The sequence below is a fragment of the Ananas comosus genome, linkage group 17 (genome assembly GCF_001540865.1).
Source record: "Ananas comosus cultivar F153 linkage group 17, ASM154086v1, whole genome shotgun sequence".
NCBI lineage: Eukaryota > Viridiplantae > Streptophyta > Magnoliopsida > Poales > Bromeliaceae > Ananas > Ananas comosus.
In genome coordinates this window covers 9,495,379-9,501,604 of record NC_033637.1, presented here as the reverse complement: position 1 = coordinate 9,501,604, position 6,226 = coordinate 9,495,379, and positions in this window count along the sequence as shown.

Below are 6,226 nucleotides of genomic sequence, written 5' to 3'. Positions count from 1 at the left end.
TATATATATATATATATATATATATATATATAGAGAGAGAGAGAGAGAGAGAGAGAGAGAGAGAGAGAGAGAGAGAGAGAATTGAGCTAGAATACTCTCAAAAGCACCAACCCCTTGGTGCTTTTGAGTTTCTAGCCCTTGGATCTACTCCTTGATTACTAATAATGTAATGTACTAGATTGTAATATAAAATTAAGTGTAATAAAAATAGTGGAAGATACTATTTTTATTGGACTTAGAGAAGTAAAATGTAAGTCTGGAATGACTCGTGCTGAAATCGGATTGAAAACAGGAGATTTAGAATTTTCTGTGAGAAACGGGGCTGATATTTTTAGCAGAAAATTCACAGTGTCAGAAAGTTATGAAAATCTGGGAATATGTCAGGATTATTTTTATGAGGCTAGATTTAAAGTTTCATATCATTCTGACACCCGGAAAGTAAAAAATAAAACCCGACTGCTATCTGCTAGAGATTACAGTTCGGTAGGGCGGTGACCAAAAATGGTCCAAACTAGAAAGTTAAGATATTTTATTTCTTATTAAGTAAAACCGAGCCTGACTGTCAAACTTGAGAGAAAACAGACATTCAGAAGGGCTCCGGCGAAGAGGAACAGATTCTGAGCTACTAAACTGCTAGGGTGAATAATGTTTTGAGGGTGTTAATTATAACAGGAGAACTTGTCTTCTTCTTCTCCTTCAGCCGAGCACCACCAGCACCACCATACACACGCACACATAGAGGGAGAGAGAAACCTTTCCTTTCTCTCTCTAAACATCTCTCTCATCTCTCTAGATCTCTTTCTCAAATTCACAGCGTTGACAGAGAGCGAGCTTGTGAACGCGTTGGAAGCAACGGTTCGAGTCTTCGTGCGTCCGGTTGAGCGGTGTGCTTTCGACTCAGTGTTCGTAATTTCGGTAAGTGTTTAGAATTTGGTTTAATCCTTAATGCTTAGTGTTCTAGTAGTCTCTAGAGTGTTTCTAGCATATCGCTCCATTTAATTTTGGAATATTTGGAGGTTAATTGTATGCTAGGGCTAGAAGAGGGATTCTTGTAAATGTAGGGGTTTGATCTAAATTGGACCCATGTAAACCTAATTGCTAGGTATTCTGACGCGTTGGCGAAGACGGTTCGGCAATCCGTCGAGGCTACGCGAAGATATTGGGAAAAAGGACCGTTTGGCTTCGTTTCCGCCTAGAGGGCCGAGGCGGCGTCCAAAAATCATGAAAACGGATTCGTAGCATCGCGGCATCTAGATGAAGCCCTTTAAAACCCGAGGCTGCAGATTGACGCACGGTTGGTGATTATTTACAAGATCGGGCCGAACCGGACGACGAGTGCCGCGGGAGGCCAATTGCAAGTGTCGACAAGCAGTCGGAGAGCGTTGCGAGGTGGGTTGTACTCACCGAAATGTTTAGCTCGCTTCCATGTCGAAGCGAAGTGATATTTATTATTGATGCATAAAATGGTAGTTAATTGTTAAACATGTAAAGGCATGAAATGCTAGAAGAATACATGAGATGAATGTTATGTTAGACTACCATGATACTATAGGAATGCATGAGATATTATATGAATGCATGTCATAGAGGTTATATGAATGCATGAAATGATACTATAGGAATGCATGAGATGTTATATGAATGCATGTCATAGAGGTTATATGCATGCATGAAAATGATACTATAGGAATGCATGAGATGTTATATGAATGCATGTCATAGAGGTTATATGAATGCATGAAAATGATACTATAGGAATGCATAAGATGCTTAACTACCATTGGATGACAAAAACATATACATGTTGACATATTGTGGATTGACATATTGTGGATTATGTTAATTGATATATGCATGTTGAACTTTGGTCGATAACTCTAGGTTGATTAGAGAGTTCGACACTGGAAAATAAGAACATGAAAACTATGATACTCGATGTGGACTAGTAGATTGTCAAGTAAATCAAGTGGCATTTGGACTAGTGTAGTAGAGACACTATGACATGAACATAGGGATAGATGATTTTCCGAGTCGTGGATATGTGCAATGTGAAACTAGTGTAGTAGAGACATTTGTGACATTATTGTTGGGATTAGTGGATTTCCCGTGTCGTTGTTAACCCTGGTAGACAGGGTATCCTCGAGTGAGAGGATTGGATCATACTCACATAGTCTGTTTTCGCTTGTCGGTGGTCGCTCTACCGAAGCAGTGGTCTCCGGAGTACTTCACACTAGGGGCAGACGTAGTTATCCCGCAGACGGTCTCGGTGTGCAAGTGCAGATTCTCCTCACCTATGAGATTTTCAAAGTGAGTCGGGGCTCAACCTTTTGGTTAGCCAGTGAGATTGGGTGACATTCTCGTGAGCTATGGATGAATCCCAGCAGAGTGGATTGGCATCCCAGTTGAGTGGATTTAAGGCTGAGGTGCATGTGAGACGTCCTTCACCTCGAGCCTGGCTTTATGCGGTATTCCGCGGATGATTGACTCAAGACTGAATCGAGTGGATAGCTTGATAAAGGTAAATAAAACCTTATGAGTAGAATTGTGAATGACATGAATCTAAGATAGAGGAAACCTTAGATCTCAATTAGATAAGCTATGAATAGCAGGATGGAAAGTAGAATCAGTCGATCTACTTAGCATATTGCATGTTGAGTTGCATAGCTGCATGATTTACATTGTTATATGTTGCGAGGCATGAGCGTGATAAATGTTAGTTGCATAAAATATTTGATGAAATATATATATCTGTGGATACTTGTTGGACTAACATGTTGCAGTGCCTCCTTCGGGCCTGGTGGGTCGAGCTTTTCCTTTAGGTGGCCATACCTACTGAAAACTATGGACAATAGTTCTCACCTCCATGTTGTTTTTGGGGATACAGATTCACACGTGAGCGGCATGGTGCACTACAACAAAAATGCCTTTTAGTGGCAATTTAATAGTGGCAATTATTGAACGGCCGCTATTACTATTATTTTATTACACTTTAGCGGCAATTATTTTCAAATATGTAGTCTTAAAACTACTAATATTATAGCTCTAATACAAGCCTAACCCTAACCCTTACCCTTACCCTACTCGAACCCAACCCAATCCCACTCCTCCCGCACCTCTCCCTTGCGTCGATCGACCCTTTCTCTCCCTCACCCCCTCCTCTCCGAGCTCGAGCTCTCCCCCTCAGCGTGAGCTCGAGCTCTCACTCTCTCCTTCACCTCTACTCATCCCCTCCTCCCTCTTCCTCCGCGTCTTCTCCAAGCTCCGATCCCAGTCCCAAATCGCCCTCGCATTCGCCCTGATCTTCTCGGCCCTGTGTGCACCGGCGCAACGTCGCCGTCGACCACCTCAATCGAGCGCCACCACATCGCCGGCGTCGTCCACTTCGCCGTCGCTGACAAGGTCTACGATCTCCAGTTCTTAGAGGAGATCCGTCGCATCAGGTACGCATCCCTCCTTTCCCCTTTTAACCCCTCTAATTTAATTGATTTTTTGATCTAAATTTTACCTCCCCCAACACTGTTTTATATGATTTTGGTTATAACTACTGTTTTATATGATTTTGGTTTTATATGATTAATTACAACATGTGCTAAAAGCATTGTAGAAATGTAGTATAAACATTACACATTCATAATAGAGCCTATGCCAATTTCGAATGATAATTTCCAGTTTATTCACTCTATGCTAATCTATTTCCATTTGAATGCTCATGAGTAACTCTGTTTGAGGGGGACTTTAGAACACATTGGAATTATTAAGAGAACAAGCACTTATTTAATCCTGGCAAAGAGATAACGTATGTTTGAACAATTCTAATTTGAGATGGTAGTTTTTCTGGAAAACCACAATTTCCTACATTGATTAGGTTGATTAGGTTAGATGCTTCATGATGCCTTTGATTTTTGGAATTGTTGCAATAAAACTTTCTCGATTATTTCTGTACATGTGTCACTTAAAAGTCCATAGGCAAAATCTACATTGTTAGGATCTTTAGATTTTAGAATTTCTTGCATAAAAAAGTACATATATAGCCTATCTAAATATTTAGTAATAGCTTAAACAACTTTATGGAGATCTAAATTTTAACATCATTTTTTAAAAAAATTTCTCCTTATGGCAGCAGCTTTTCCACAAATAATTTTCTTCATGGTTTGAGGACTGAAGTAGAGAAAGGCATACTAGTAACAAATCATTCACTGTCGGTATGTATTTATTAGAGTCGCCTACACGGTTTTATAAGTGTATTATCTCATGCCTATGTCTTAAGAACACAACAACTATGAGCTTTTGTTATATAGTGTGAATGCTCATTAATTGATCGACACTTTACTCATTGATAAACTACCTTCGTTTAGCTTTCTGTAATTTAGGAATTGCATGTAACTTCTAACTGATATGGTTCTTATGGTACAGTTACGTGATTTTGTAGTGAATTTTTAACTTTCTCAGGTTACGTTCAATGGTTCATTTGATCACATGAATATTGATGCTACTAGGTATATCTTTTTTTCTTTTTTTTTCTCAGGTTACGTTCAATAAGATTTTTATTTGGACCTTGAATGTTGCTGCAGGCTGACAGCATTGAGTAGGAGATTTAAGAGCTAAATTCGATGGGTTTTCCTACTCCAACTTCAAAATTGATGATTCATAACTAGAGTTGGGGATGCTAGGATGTGGTCCATACCTTCTTTGAGCTAAAATTTGCAGCTAAATAACTCTAATTTTAAAGTTGACCGTAGATGGTGCAATGCTGATTTTTTCTGCGCTGAATTGGATTAGTTTTGTATTTTGATAAAATCCGTTTGAATTTCTTTTAGGAAGTGAGCTTTTGAAGGATTGAGAGTGATCTTGACTTCATCCTCTTGTGGTTAGAATCTTATTTGGACCAATTTGGAGGTAACATGAGTGAGAACTTCAGTTTTCATTGAGGTCGAAAACCGAAAAACAGTTTTTACGTCGAAGCTGAATTCTTGACCTCTATTTCTCAATTGTGATGGAATTTCGTGATAAGCAATAGATTTTTCTTATAGTATAGAAGTCAAAGATTACTCGTGGATCGCCTCCTAGCCTTATCTTGCCCTGGATTTCCTTGTGGAGCAAGAAATTCGCAGCACCAAGGTGCAGTCCAGCAGCTACAGCAATGCACCAGCTTTGAGGCAGCTACGCCAAGTAGCAAAGTGAGCACTTTAACTTACAAATTTAGCTGTCAGTTCTGACCTTTACTTAGGGCTGATGAAAACCATTAATAATTGAATGCACCGCTAAAGCTACTTAACTCCTTCCGTCAACTTACAAGGATTACTAATAAACTTTACAGGGTACATATGTTTGCACAGCCAACAGTTACTCCTGTTGCAAACAAGTATTTACGAGGACATTCGGAATGAAGTACACTCTTTATTTTCCTCTTTCTTATTATTCATTCAGCTTTCACGAATTATGCCTTTTATCTACTTTCTCTTTTTGCATGTATTCATCCATTATTACTGATTGTGGCAGGCTGAAGTATATTTGCAACAGAGAAGGATTTAAAACAAGCACAATTGCTCTCTCTACACTTGCTGAATATACCGGTTTGTGTTGCTATTCACCACATTTTCTAAAAATAGTAAACCTTGTTTTGCCAGTACGAGATATCATTTTGTTTCTTTAAATGATATCTCGTACGAGTTAATGGTATCACTGGAGTGTCCATGCATAATGTGTCTTGGTGTTCATATTATATTGTGTACTTGACAATGCACGATTGCTCAGAGAGGCAGAGGGATATCCTTTCCACTACAGAAACATTATTATTATCTGAAAGGACTTCTCCTTACTTCTAAGAAGTTATATTCTTGTCAATGTATATTGCTTACGGTTGTTGTCATCAACAAAGTACGTCTTCTTCGTACTTTGTTGTCATTGCAAAGTAGGTCTTAACACTTAAAATTTTGACCGATCATCCCTAGAGCAAGTGGCAAAGGGCTTGGTGGTTGGTACCCGAGACTCAAGTTCGAATCCTAGTTGATTCACATTTCCAGCTAAGTTTATTTCTAAATGAAATAAACGAAGCGGGTAGCATGCTATTTTTCTCTCAAAAAAAAAAACACTTAAAATTTTGTATGTGAAAAAGCTTGATATAATGATAGCTTTCTTAGTTTCATTATCCTTCTTGTTTTTTAGGATTCCTACTAGTATCTGCTATTCTGTGGCACATTGTATTATGAAGTCTAAAATTCAAAAT